Here is a 12475-nt window from a genome sequence, read left to right as displayed (position 1 = left end):
GATTTTAGTAAATGATATGAATTTGGAATTCTTGTATTTACAGTAAGGATTTGGGAGTGTGAAAAGAGAATCATTGAAGTTATGTTCAATGGATCTAGTTCACAAAGTAAAGATCATAGACAAACATAGTGTGCATACTTGGTGTATGGCATGACTAGTGTTTAGAAAACATAGTGTACATGCTTGGAGCATGGGACCACTATTGTTTTAAATTCAAGAATAAAGTTGATAGCTGAAACAATATAAAATGAATAATGTGTAATCATATGGTGATAAATAAAAGGTGTTTTATTTATGTTCATAGGTTTTGATACCATATTGGATTCAATTATTATTGTGTTTCATTTTGCATGTTTTAACTTCCAGAATAAACCAGGTTATTCTTCCGGAATGACTAAGTTATTCAAACCATCCACAGTCGGTCATATGTTGGAAGTAGATATGAATTAAGACCGTCATGTGTTGGCTTGTAGAGGTCTAAGGTGTTGGACAAAGGGCTACAACACTCATGAGTGCTCATAAGTTCTGAGTATTGGATTCAACCCGCGCTCATTGGAATCACTTCATGGATTTTATCACGAGTGATCATGAGACGATAATATCTTATATTCCTCAAACCTAGAGATATGAGTTGTTACTATGAGTTGGTTGTACATTGATTGCACGAAACCGCATTTGGTAACTCGATGCTATAAAACGTGCCTTTGTGTATGATTCAACAAGTAGTAGAACAAGCCATATGAGTCGAAGTTTATCCATTCCTTTTACCTTCGGGATAAAAGCGATATCTGTGGGCCCCTCGATGATTTGATGATGACAAATGGAAGTGCTCGGCCGGGCCAGGACTGATTTGATTTGTTCAATTAGTTAGTCGTCATAAATCGGAAATCGGGAAACAACAAACGGACAGAGAGAATGATTATAATCCATGTCTCAGTCCATATGATATCTAGAATGGAGGAATATATGATCCCTTATCTAATGGACAAGTCATTGACAAAGGTCAGAGTTCATCTACAAGGTCAAAGTTCGACAGAAGCTTTTGAAAGCTACGATTGCCAGTTGGTTCCTGAAGTCATACGTAATAATAGTTTTAGACTTATCCAAGTGGGAGACTGTTGGATTAATGTCTAAGTCCATAACTATAATTGGTAAGACTTGACCCGACCCGACATGGTCCATTTGGGTTGCATGGCATCATGCACTTGGATAGACTATAATGAGAGAAATAAGACACTTATGGTTATTAATAAATTATAAGTTCTAGTATATTAATAATAAGAATAATGAGATTATTTAATTAGTATTGATCAAGAATTAATCTAGGATTAATTAAGTGATCAGAAGAAGACTAATTAAATATATGGGTTGATTGTGTAAATCATCCATACTTGTATAGTGGGCTAATGCTCCATGGATAATCAAGTTGGGCTAAAACCCATAGGATGGTCCATGGATGCTCCATGGTGTATTTGAACCCATGGATCCAAGGAAATGGAAAGTCATGACAATTAGAGTTTACCCTAATTGTAACACTATATAAAGATCTTATTCTTGACCAAAATCGGCCACTAGTGAGAGTAAGAAAGGGCTAGCCGATTTTCATGAAGTGTAGAATTCTCTCAAGTTATTCCAAGTGTATTTAGTGTTGTGTGAACCATTTGAGGTGTCACACTTGGGGCACTAGGCACTCAAGCTTCATGAAGACATTCTACATCAAAGAGGTATGTATTCTATCTTGTTATATTGATAGTTTTGTATGCTAGATTAGGATAATACCTTGGATGTTCATATTTGCATGTATAATAGAGAAAACATAGATCCAAGGTATTTAGGGTTGCATGTACACTTAGGAGTGTTAGAATGCTCATAACCCAACAGAAAACATACCTCTTTTGTAGCCCTTGATCTCCATGCTTGAGGTCCGTTCCTCCACGAAGTTATTTGGATGAGAAGACCCAAACCATAATCTCTTTAATGGTTTTACACCTAATGACACCAAAGTGCGGAATAAAATAAATAGGAGAAGGGTTAATTTCACAAACTCGAAGAGAGTTAGAAATCGTCCCTAAGAAGGAGGTGAAGACGGGTTGGCAAAACTTCAAGCCAAGATGCAAGGAAGAATGAAATACCTAAGGCCTTATTTATAGCATTGGATGCCTTCCTAGTTTTCGTACTCATTCCCATGTGGTACAAGGAGGCAACCATGAAATTCACTCCTTTTCCCATTTTCATCCAACCCTAATTCCATAAGGGTTCTGGAAGATTCCTGATTAACCAACTATCGATTAATGAATATTCAACCCTTTAATTAGTTAAACTATTAATTAATTTCCAATTAGTTTCTAATTAATTGTTAACCATAATGATTAATAAACTAATTTGTCTTTTATTTATTCTACTCAATTTTGGGTCTTGATGGCAACCTTGTAACATGTAACGACCCGTTTCCGGTATGATGATTTCTTGGTATTTATTTTGAAGTCTTGCAAGAGGGACTCGGCGAGTTCATAGCCTGACTCGCCGAGTAGGGGCGGGATTTCGAGCACATGTTAGCTGGCGACTCGGCGAGTCCATATTCTGGACTCGGCGAGTCTGTCCGTCTGGGAGAAAACCCTAAATCCCCGGGTTGCCCACTATTTAAGCCACCTTATGGCCTCCATTCTCGCCTCCTTCACCCTCAGAAGCTGTGAGAAAACCCTAATTCATTCTTGAGTGATTGTAAGTGATTTTTGTGTGCATTTGTGAAGGCTTGAAGAAGGAGAAGAAGAAAGGAGCAAGGAGAAGGATTGTAGAGCAGAGATTCAAGGGAAAGCAAGAGCTCCTTGAGGTATTCTTCAGATTTCCTTCCCTTTTATGCTTTAACCCCCCCCCCCCTTTAGATCTAGTTGATGCTTTTCTCAAGCCTTATGTTGATATGGAAGCCCTATTATGCTGAGATATCCTTAGATCTGTTCATTTAGGAGTTGTAGAGCCCAGATCTATTGCCTTTATGGAGCTATTTTGCATCCTAACCCTAGATCTACCCCTTTCAAGTGTCTTTTAGCCTTTATCCCCTTTTTCATGTGTTTGTACACGTAAAGTTGGAAACTTTACGTGGTAAATCAACTTATTGGACTCAGATCTATCATTTATATGTATTGGATTCGAGCAGAATCGAGAATAGAATAGTTGCATGGCGGTGACTCGCCGAGTCGGAAGAACGACTCGGCGAGTCGAGTCGCGAGTCCCCGATTTCTTCCTTTTGAGCGGTGTCGAGTGGGACCAGTTAGTAGTGGAGTGGACTCAACGAGTTTGAGGGTAGACTCAGTAATGGAGGGACTCGGCGAGTTGTTCATACAACTCGGCAAGTCCAAGGCAATCTTCTTAAGCTCAAGAACAACTCATCGAGTTGTTCATATGACTCGGCGAGTCGGATGAAGATTGTCTGAGTTCTTGGATCGAGAGGGTACTCGTCGAGTCGATGCCATACTCGACGAGTAGCAGCGAGTAGGGTTGAGGAGTGAGAGTAGGGACTCGGCGAGTTGGCTGCCCAACTCGGCGAGTCAGGTCAAATGAGAGTTGACCTTGACCGAAAGTTGACTTTGATCGAAAGTTGACCTTGACCGAGAGTTGACTTTGACCAAGGGTAAAAGAGTTATTTTACCCAGTGCAGTGTTTAGTATTTGATTGAATGTGTTATGGACTTGTAGCCGGGAAGATACCGGAGCAGCAGCAGTTAGCTTCCAGAGCCATACACTCAGCAGGCAGTTTATGAGGTGAGTTTCCTTTCAGTAGGAACGGGTCTACGGCCACAATGCCGGCCCGTTTAATTATCAGTAGTTCCGAACTTTGGTCTGATGCAGTAGTTAGAGTGCTTGATGTCTTTGTGATACAAGCATGTTTGTGTTATGTGTTTCGGACTCTGTACCGATGCAGTATGCAGTATATGTGTTTATGATAGTTGTTATGTTTTATGCTATGCCATGATCAGTCAGTTCCGGACTTCGGTTCGATGCAGTCAGTTCCGGACTTCGGTCCGATGCAGTTAGTTCCGGACTTCGATCCGATGCAGTTAGTTCCGGACTTCGGTCCGATGCAGTCAGTTCTGGACTTCGGTCCGATGCAGTTAGTTCCAGACTCTGGTCCGATGCAGGGGACAAGGTCCCAGTCAGTTCCGGACTTCGATCCGATGCAACTAGTTCCAGACTTCGGTCTGATGCAGTGGGCAAGGCCCAGTATGTGCTTTATATATGTATTGTATGGTATGTGGTAGTTTGGGGGAGCTCACTAAGCTTCGTGCTTACAGTTTCAGTTTTGGTTTCAGGTACTTCCGCAAGCAGAGGGAAGAGCTCGGGATGATGGCATCGCACCCACCATAGCTTCTGCTTTGATCCTGGGAGTTGATTTAGTTTGTAATTTTGATATGACATAGATATGATACAGTTTTTTTTCCGCACAGTAATTTTATTATGTTTGGGATACATCACGTATGGTTTCTATAATATGACACTCAGATTATGGTTTTTGGTTATATTGAAAAATGAAATTTTTGGGTCGTATTTTTGGGTCATTTCAAGTTGGTATCAGAGCCCTGGTTTGAGGGATTCGGATACACTTCTGGGCGTATCTGAACTCAAACTAAGGGAAAAAGGATTTTTTTTTTAAGGAAAATGTTTTCTAAAAGAATTTTGAAAGCACTTAGAAAGAAAGAAATTTTTAAAACGAGATAAAGGTGTGGTGCATGCGATCAGCCGAGCTCAAGTAAGTACTCCCAAATTACCCATAGAAGTTATTTGTTCAGTTTCAGTTTCAGTAGAACAGCATGCTAGTATAGGACTAAGGATCTAGGAGGATGCCTTATGTGCCTGCTTTATGTGTTACAACTTTATGAGTATTGCATGCTAGTATTGAGTAGACAGCAGTAGGATAGCCTGTTTAGGTTATGCCTGATAGTATGAGCTTAGCATTGTGTGTTAGTGCAGTTTCTCGTTAAAAGAATAGCTTTGCCTGAGTATGTTTCCTTTATCCGAATGCTGCTTGCTTCGTGCTTTGTGGGGTTCTGAGTGATGGGAGTTAGCCATTAGGTGAACACGTCTCGCCACATGTGATCAGGGTTGAATAATCCCAGAGTGCTGGAACTGGCCCTATTGCGCAGCTCTTGTTTGAGTCCAACCGTTATAGGGATGGGTCTTTTACTTGAAGGATTATCTGATCCTCGTCACATGTGATGGTGTTTAGGTGGTGGCAAATTAGCATTATAAGGAGACCTCCAGCAGCTGAGGACTAGTTGAGTCGAGTCTGAGGTTCCCTAGGGCAAGCCTAGGATGAGAGTAGCGGAGATCAGTAGTAGTAGAAGTGACTTGGTTGAGTCAAGGCAGTTCTTGAAGAAAGTACGGATAGATGTGGAAGGTAGTATGGGCCCGTACTACTGAAAGCAGAGGATCCGTACTCGAATCAAGAAAGGCTGAGACAATACCGGGAAGCTAATTGTAGTATCAATGATCCCTTGAGATATTTCCGTTTTCTGATGTAGTTTTGATGTGTTTCAGAATGGTGGTTTTGCGTTCCAGACCAGCAGCCGGCAGTGGAGGTGCCGGGGAGGGATCAGGTTCAGGTTCGGGGGACGAGCGCATGGATGAGCAGACCTAAGAGTTTCTTTCTTCGGAGATTACGCGCATCATTATAGAGCAGACTCCTGTGATCTTCGGTTCGATCAAGGAGGGAATTCTAGAGCTGATGGATGAGAGATTGGCCACCTTCCGTGCCGAGGTGGCGGCCATGATGGGGTCGCGCACCCTTACTTTCAGGGAGTTCAGGGCATGTGGAGCTCCAGATTATCATGGGGCGCGGGACCCTATAGCGAGTACTAGATGGTTGGCGGATGTGGCCAACGCTTTCCGCACTAGCAGGTGTCCCGAGGGGGACAAAGTCAGATTGGCGTCCTGTCTTCTGAAGGACAGGGCACGAGATTGGTGGGAGGAGGTCGGACATGCCATTGGGGATGATGAAGCATTGGACGCCATGACATGGGCTGACTTCTCTACCAGGTTCAGGGCGGAGTTTGCACCGGTTATTGAGGTGCAGCAGTTAGCTAAGGAGTTTCAGGACCTCACCCAGACTACAGAGACAGTGGCGGAGATCACCGCCAAGTTCAGGGAGAGGGCTCTTCTCGTTCCTCAGTACGTGGCTGATGAGGAAATGAAGAAGGCCCGTTATCATGAGATGTTGCGGAGCGATATCTGCCAGTTTGTGAGTCGGTCCAACTGTAAAACGCTGGAAGATATGATTGCTAGGGCTCGGGAGAGGGAGATTGATCTCGAGATGGAGAAGAAGAGGAAACCGGAGGCGGTTCCGGGTTCAGGCGGTTCGGGCAAAAAGCCCAAGGTTTCAGATCATAGATCTAGGAGTCAGCAGAGCCACGGTCGATGTGGCAAGTGTGGGAGATTGCACGAGGGGGCGTGCAAGGCAGGGAGTTCCGGCTGCTACAAGTGCGGTCGGATTGGGCATTTGAGTAGGGATTGTACGGCCCCTGCTACTACCGTTGCAGCATCAGATATGATTTGCTTTCAGTGCAATCAGATGGGACATAAAAAGTCCCAGTGTCCGAGTTTAGCTGCAGCAGGGAAGGTGGCTGCACCTGCCCCTGCTACCTTGAGGATTACAGATGGCCGGCAGAGCCGAGCTGATGCGCCAGTGGCGAAGAGTAGGGCATTTCAGATGACAGCAGAGGAGGCGCGAGCGACTCCTGATGTGGTGACGGGGTCGTTCTCTGTGAACGGCATTTCTACTATGGTATTATTCGATTCGGGGGCTACCCGATCATTTGTATCGCTTGCGTTTAGCAAGAGATTTAGTAGTAGCTCCAGGGGAGCTGGATTATCCATTAGAGGTTGAGATAGCAGATGATAGGATCGTGAGGGTCGGTAAGGTGCATAGAGGGTGTTCCCTTCAGTTGTTCGATGAGCAGTTTTCAGTGGACCTGGTACCTATTCCCCTGCGAGGGAATAAGGTTATTGTGGGCATGGATTGGCTAAGCCCCAATGGGGTGGTGATTGATTGTGAGCTTCATCTAGTGAGGGTTCGCACTCCCAGTGGGGGAGAGTTAGTAATTCAGGGCGAGAGGCCACAACGTGGACCGACCTTTTGTTCCGCCGCGAGGGCGAGGCGCTATGTTCAGCAGGGTTGCGCCGGTTTTGTAGCTTACGTCTTGGATGCCCGGGTGAAGGGCAAGACGACAGTTGATGATGTTCCTATAGTGCGAGACTACCCGGATGTGTTTCCCAAGGATTTGCCGGGGATACCTCCTGAGAGACAGGTTGAGTTCAGGATCGACCTAATTCCTGGTGCGGCACCGATAGCCAAGGCACCGTATCGACTAGCTCCCCCTGAGATGTAGGAGTTGTCTACACAGTTGCAGGAGCTGTTAGACAAGGGATTCATTTGGTCGAGCAGTTCGCCTTGGGGAGCGCCGATCTTGTTTGTGAGGAAGAAGGATGGGTCACATCGTATGTGTATAGATTATCGGGAGTTGAATAAGGTAACGGTGAAGAACCGCTACCCACTTCCGAGGATAGATGATTTGTTTGATCAGCTTTAGGGAGCGTCTTGGTTCTCCAAGATTGATCTACGCTCCGGTTATCATCAGATGCGGGTTAGAGATGAGGATGTACAGAAGACTGCTTTCAGGACTAGGTATGGTCATTATGAGTTTGTGGTGATGCCATTTGGGCTCACCAATGCTCCAGCCTCGTTCATGGATCTCATGAATCGCGTGTGCGGGCCGATGTTGGCTCGGTCAGTGATAGTATTCGTAGATGATATATTGGTATATTCCAAGACGCAGGAGCAGCATGAGGAGCACCTGCGGGAGGTGCTGGAGGTTTTGAGGAGGGAGAGACTTTTCACAAAGTTCTCCAAATGTGAGTTCTGGTTGCGCGAGGTGCAGTTCCTTGGTCACCTCGTCAACCAGAAGGGTATTTTGGTAGACCCGGCCAAGATAGAGGCCGTGATGCAGTGGGAGGTCCCGAAGTCTCCATCTGAGATTCGGAGCTTCCTAGGGTTGGCAGGGTATTATCGGAGATTTATTCAGGACTTCTCCAAGATAGCAGTACCGCTCACCCGACTGACCAAGAAGTCGGTGGTATTTCGTTGGGGGCCTGAGCAGCAGGCAGCGTTCTAGACCCTCAGACAGAGATTGATCGAGGCTCCGATTCTTACCTTACCAGAGGGAGTAGAGGACTTCGTGGTCTACTGTGATGCCTCGATCACAGGTATGGGAGCAGTATTGATGCAGCGAGGCCATGTGATAGCTTATGCCTCAAGACAGTTGAAGCCTCACGAGGCTAATTATCCTACCCACGATTTGGAGCTGGGGGCAGTTGTGTTTGCCCTCAAGATTTGGAGGCATTACCTTTTATGGGGTCCGTTGTACTATTTACATGGATCACAAGAGTTTGAGGTACCTTATGGATTAACCGAGTCTGAACATGAGGCAGAGGAAGTGGTTGGATGTGCTAAAGGATTATGATTGTGAGATCCTTTACCATCCAGGGAAGGCCAATGGGGTGGCTGACGCCCTAAGCCGCAAAGTGTCAGCGGCCCCTATCAGAGATCTGTGTTTGAGGATGACAGTGATCACTCCGTTGTTGGAGCGGATCAAGGAGGCTCATATGGAGGGCCTCAAGGAGGAGAGGCAGAAGTGTGAGAGGATAGTGGGCCGAGTAGCCTCATTTGATTATGACAGTCGGGGATTGCTGACGCTTCACGGGAGGGTGTGGGTACCGTACTGGGGTGGAGTACAGCAAGTATTGATGGACGAGGCTCATAAGTCTCGATTTTCTATCCACCCAGGGGCGACGAAGATGTATCGAGACCTTCGATCTGATTATTGGTGGCCCTGCATGAAGTGGGACGTCGCCTGGTACGTTGAGAGATGCCTGACCTGCCGGAAGGTCAAGGCGGAGCACCAGAGACCTCACGGCAAGATGCAGCCGTTAGACATTCCCGTGTGGAAATGGGAGGACATCACCATGGATTTTGTCACCAAGCTTCCCAGGACCGCACGAGGAGTGGATTCGATATGGGTAGTAGTGGATCGGTTGACGAAGAGTGCCCATTTTATCCCGATCCAGGAGAGTATATCGGCGGAGAAGTTAGCCGATATCTACGTGCAGGAGATTGTGGCACGTCATGGAGTACCGGTATCGGTGGTGTCAGACCGAGATGTCCGTTTTACATCCAGATTCTGGAAGCGGTTCCACGACGAGATGGGTACCCGTCTCCTTTTCAGCACCGCTTTCTACCCTCAGACGGACGGGCAGAGCGAGAGGACGATTCAGACTTTCGAGGACATGCTTAGGGCATGTGTTCTAGATTTCGGTGGCAGTTGGGATACGTATCTTCCATTGGCAGAATTTTCGTATAACAACAGTTACCATGCGAGCATTAACCGACCTCCCTTTGAGATGCTGTATGGGAGGAAGTGTAGGACCCCGATTTGTTGGGGCGAGGTCGGTCAGCGAGTCATCGGGAGCACAGAGGTGGTGCTCAAGATGACCGAGTTGATCCAGCAGGTCCGTAGTAGACTGCAGACTGCGCATAGTCGGCAGAAGAGCTACGCCGACAGGAGGCGTTCAGACTTGGAGTTCCAGGTGGGAGATATGGTCCTTCTGAAGGTCTCACCTTGGAAGGGTGTCATCAGATTCTGGAAGAGGGGCAAGTTGGGTCCCAGGTTTATTGGTCCTTTCAGGGTTTTGGCCCGGGTGGGTCGGGTTGCTTATCGGTTAGATCTTCCGGAGGAGCTTAGTCAGATCCACAACACTTTCCATGTGTCTCAGTTGAGGAAGTGTTTGATAGACGAGTCGGCAGTCGTTCCCCTAGAAGATATTCAGGTTGATAGCAACCTGAATTATATTGAGAGGTCGGTCGCGATTCTGGACCGGAAGACCAAGACCTTGAGGAACAAGGAAATTCAGTTAGTGAAGGTGCAGTGGCAGCATCGGAAGGGGTCTGAATGGACGCTGGAGGCTGAGGAGGAGATGAGAGAGCACTACCCAGAGATATTTGCAGATTCAGCTGTAGCAGACTTCGAGGACGAAGTCTGAGATAAGTAGGGGAGAATTGTAACGACCCGTTTCCGGTATGATGATTTCTTGGTATTTATTTTGAAGTCTTGCAAGAGGGACTCGGCGAGTTCATAGCCTGACTCGCCGAGTAGGGGCGGGATTTCGAGCACGTGTTAGCTGGCGACTCGGCGAGTCCATATTCCGGACTCGGCGAGTCTGTCCGTCTGGGAGAAAACCCTAAATCCCCGGGTTGCCCACTATTTAAGCCACCTTATGGCCTCCATTCTCGCCTCCTTCACCCTCAGAAGCTGTGAGAAAACCCTAATTCATTCTTGAGTGATTGTAAGTGATTTTTGTGTGCATTTGTGAAGGCTTGAAGAAGGAGAAGAAGAAAGGAGCAAGGAGAAGGATTGTAGAGCAGAGATTCAAGGGAAAGCAAGAGCTCCTTGAGGTATTCTTCAGATTTCCTTCCCTTTTATGCTTTAACCCCCCCCCCCCCCCTTTAGATCTAGTTGATGCTTTTCTCAAGCCTTATGTTGATATGGAAGCCCTATTATGCTGAGATATCCTTAGATCTGTTCATTTAGGAGTTGTAGAGCCCATATCTATTGCCTTTATGGAGCTATTTTGCATCCTAACCCTAGATCTACCCCTTTCAAGTGTCTTTTAGCCTTTATCCCCTTTTTCATGTGTTTGTACACGTAAAGTTGGAAACTTTACGTGGTAAATCAACTTATTGGACTCAGATCTATCATTTGTATGTATTGGATTCGAGCAGAATCGAGAATAGAATAGTTGCATGGTGGTGACTCGACGAGTCGGAAGAACGACTCGGCGAGTCGAGTCGCGAGTCCCCGATTTCTTCCTTTTGAGCGGTGTCGAGTGGGACCAGTGAGTAGTGGAGTGGACTCAGCGAGTTTGAGGGTAGACTCAGTAATGGAGGGACTCGGCGAGTTGTTCATACAACTCGGCGAGTCCAAGGCAATCTTCTTAAGCTCAAGAACAACTCGTCGAGTTGTTCATATGACTCGGCGAGTCGGATGAAGATTGTCTGAGTTCTTGGATCGAGAGGGTACTCGTCGAGTCGATGCCATACTCGACGAGTAGCAGCGAGTAGGGTTGAGGAGTGAGAGTAGGGACTCGGCGAGTTGGCTGCCCAACTCGGCGAGTCAGGTCAAATGAGAGTTGACCTTGACCGAAAGTTGACTTTGATCGAAAGTTGACCTTGACCGAGAGTTGACTTTGACCAAGGGTAAAAGAGTTATTTTACCCAGTGCAGTGTTTAGTATTTGATTGAATGTGTTATGGACTTGTAACCGGGGAGATACTGGAGCAGCAGCAGTTAGCTTCCAGAGCCATACACTCAGCAGGCAGTTTATGAGGTGAGTTTCCTTTCAGTAGGAACGGGTCTACGGCCACAATGCCGGCCCGTTTAATTATCAGTAGTTCCGAACTTTGGTCTGATGCAGTAGTTAGAGTGCTTGATGTCTTTGTGATACAAGCATGTTTGTGTTATGTGTTCCGGACTCTGTACTGATGCAATATGCAGTATATGTGTTTATGATAGTTGTTATGTTTTATGCTATGCCATGATCAGTCAGTTCCGGACTTCGGTCCGATGCAGTCAGTTTCGGACTTCGGTCCGATGCAGTTAGTTCCGGACTCTGGTCCAATGCAGGGGACAAGGTCCCAGTCAGTTCCGGACTTCGGTCCGATGCAGCTAGTTCCAGACTTCGGTTTGATGCAGTGGGCAAGGCCCACTATGTGCTTTATATATGTATTGTATGGTATGTGGTAGTTTGGGGGAGCTCACTAAGCTTCGTGCTTACAATTTCAATTTTGGTTTCAGGTACTTCCGCAAGCAGAGGGAAGAGCTCGGGATGATGGCATCGCACCCACCATAGCTTCAGCTTTTATCCTGGGAGTTGATTTAGTTTGTAATTTTGATATGACATAGATATGATACAGTGTTTTTTTCCGCACAGTAATTTTATTATGTTTGGGATACATCACGTATGGTTTCTATAATATGACACTCAGATTATGGTTTTTGGTTATATTGAAAAATGAAATTTTTGGGTCGTATTTTTGGGTCGTTTCATAACACCTGTGTCCAAATTGGTTAAACTTAATTGTAGCAAGTACCTAAAATGGAGTTTTGAAGGAAACTCTATGCCATGGCGTAATAATGGTTAATTGGTCGCGTGTTATTTTTAGACCACCACGGCGTGGCCAAGGAAGGCCACGACTGGCAGCTGATTAGGGCCAATCCCATGAATTTTTTAGGGTTCCCTTCATATTTAAGCCCATCTAACTCGATCCTAGGGTTCATTTCTTGGCCTCTACCCCCTCAACCTCAGAAAAAACCCTAATGCTTTCCCACCTGATGGTTTTGGCTCATTTTGGGTGGTTTTGGTGCTTTTAAAGGG

This window comes from Lactuca saligna, chromosome 4 (assembly GCF_052625555.1).
Source record: "Lactuca saligna cultivar CGN05327 chromosome 4, ASM5262555v1, whole genome shotgun sequence".
Lineage (NCBI taxonomy): Eukaryota > Viridiplantae > Streptophyta > Magnoliopsida > Asterales > Asteraceae > Lactuca > Lactuca saligna.
The sequence above is the reverse complement of the archived record's forward strand: the minus strand, read 5'-3'. Positions refer to the sequence as shown.